Source organism: Ananas comosus, linkage group 11, assembly GCF_001540865.1.
Source record: "Ananas comosus cultivar F153 linkage group 11, ASM154086v1, whole genome shotgun sequence".
Lineage (NCBI taxonomy): Eukaryota > Viridiplantae > Streptophyta > Magnoliopsida > Poales > Bromeliaceae > Ananas > Ananas comosus.
This window is the reverse complement of record NC_033631.1, coordinates 4,054,973-4,057,125: the sequence shown is the minus strand read 5'-3', so window position 1 is coordinate 4,057,125 and position 2,153 is coordinate 4,054,973. Positions and strand designations below refer to the sequence as shown.

The following is a 2,153-nucleotide window of genomic DNA, read 5'->3' as shown; positions in this document are numbered from 1 at the left end:
TGTTTTAGTTCACAATATTCTCGTTCTCGATCCTTTGATCGACATTTCAGTATAACAAATATTAACAACAACTAGAATCCACTAGTTTAGTAAGCATACAGGAGTAATGCTAATTTACATATGGCATTAGAATCTTTCCACTATCATGGAGGCATAAAGCATGTCATTGTTCTCTACTTTAAAGTTCAGAGAATGTCATAAAAATGTCATTGTTCTCTAGTGTCTAGGAACATACTAGAAACATATCAACTAGTCAACATAAACATGAATACTTTATGCATGTATGTTCTCTACTTAATAGAGATTCCATTTCAAATAAGCTAACATTAAGGTGACGCATTTCAAGTCCCTATTAATCATATAAGCATAGGCTAGACCACTTCTAGAATACATATAGAACATAGGGGAGCTTCACTTGCTCTGGTTAGGTCCGACCCACCTAGTACTAGGCTCCGATTATCCACAAGAAGTCCCACAACGGCTCAACGAAGCCCCAATGCTGCTGAAAAACGAACGTCAAGATCGGATTAAATCTACGGCCGAAATGTCCGATTTCGACCTAAATTCCACTTAGTACAAAGTAACTCTTTAAATCCCTGTTTTGGGACTAGTGTAATACCTCAAGAGACGCCTCCAAGAGCTCTCACAAGTCAGCTCACGACGATCCAAAGCTCGTTCGCACTCTCGCTGCGAACAACATCGAGACGGCATCAATATCAACATATATAGCAAATATAGTCGGAATCTTGCAAATTCAGTTTTCTAACTGAAATTCCTGCTTACCTCAGGTTAGAATACCTCCCAAACCAGCTTCAAAAGGTACAAGTTCAGCTCAACGAGGCTCGAAGACCTGCTGCGAAGAAAAAATCCCAATTTGCATCAATTCGCACAACTTAGTGCATTAAGTTCCGATTTTAGCTTCATAAATGGTTAAATATTCCAATTAAGCTTCAAAGTAGCTTATCCCAGGTCTAAGAAGGTTAATTCACAGCTAATTAACTCATTAATAATAGCTGAATTCTCAGTTTAGAACAGCCAAGAGCAAAAATCTGAAATCGCTACTCAAATCGACGAATAGAACGTCGATAACGGAAAAATCAAGTCGTTTACCTTCTCAAGCTTCCAACCAGCACCTCACTGGTCCAGGGCTGCGAAAATCCCTCCAAAACGCTCTCTTGCACGTGCACGTAGGCTCTGCGACGCTCGCCACCAGCGAAAAACGCGCGAAGCGACGAAAACGAGCGAAATCGTCGAATCCTTTGTAGAGAGAGAAAAACCCTAGAGAGAGAGAGAGAGAGATGAAGAAGAAGGGTGCTCTGAGCCTCAGCAACCTCCACTGAGCTCCAGAAGTCGTGCTGGCTTCATATGGATGAGATCAAGATGTGAAAAGACCAAAATACCCAAGCTGCCACGTTTCTGCATTGTGTACCGGTACACCATAATGGCTGTACCGGTACACCAAGCAGAAAAGGCTGATTTCTCCCAATCAATGCACTTTCTTACTTTTAGCATTCCAATCATCCTCTAACTTATCCAAAAACTTGTTCTAACCTTTTAGAACATGTAGGAGTGATCCACACACCATTCCACATACTCGAACTCCGCAATTTGCGAAAGTCCAGTGTATTACATTCACCCCTCCTAAAAAGAAGTTTCGTCCGCGAAACTTATAAACACTTACCTCACGATTCCATCGAGAATAGATAGGGATAATGCTCTTGCATTGCACTCTCCAGTTCCCAAGTGGCTTCCCGTTCCTCGTGATTGCTCCAAAGGATCTTCACGTAGGGTAATTCGCGATTTCGAAGCCTTTTCACTTCTCGAGCTAGTATTCTCACTGGATGCTCCTCAAAGCTTAAATCTTCTTGTAAATCCACTGGAGTACTCTCCAATATGTGAGTTGGATCAAAAACATATTTCCGAAGCATAGATATGTGAAACACATTGTGTACTCCCGAAAGATTCGGCGGCAATGCAAGCCGATACGCTACGGGGCCTATCCGCTCCAACACCTCGTAGGGTCCAATAAATCGAGGGCTCAACTTTCCTCGAATGCCAAATCTCTTAACTCCTTTCGTCGGGGAGACCTTTAGGAATACATGATCACCAACTTGAAATTCCAATTCTCGCCGACGTTTGTCCGCATAACTCTT

At 42.2% G+C, this 2,153-nt stretch overlaps 1 long non-coding RNA gene across 1 annotated transcript; it reads right to left on the bottom strand.

Moving 5' to 3' along the window:
- Nucleotides 454-1,442, bottom strand: LOC109717678. Its single transcript, XR_002218249.1, has 4 exons — nt 1,111-1,442; nt 784-850; nt 620-687; nt 454-502 (listed from the first exon to the last, which is right to left on the bottom strand). It is a non-coding gene; the product is annotated as an uncharacterized LOC109717678 (long non-coding RNA).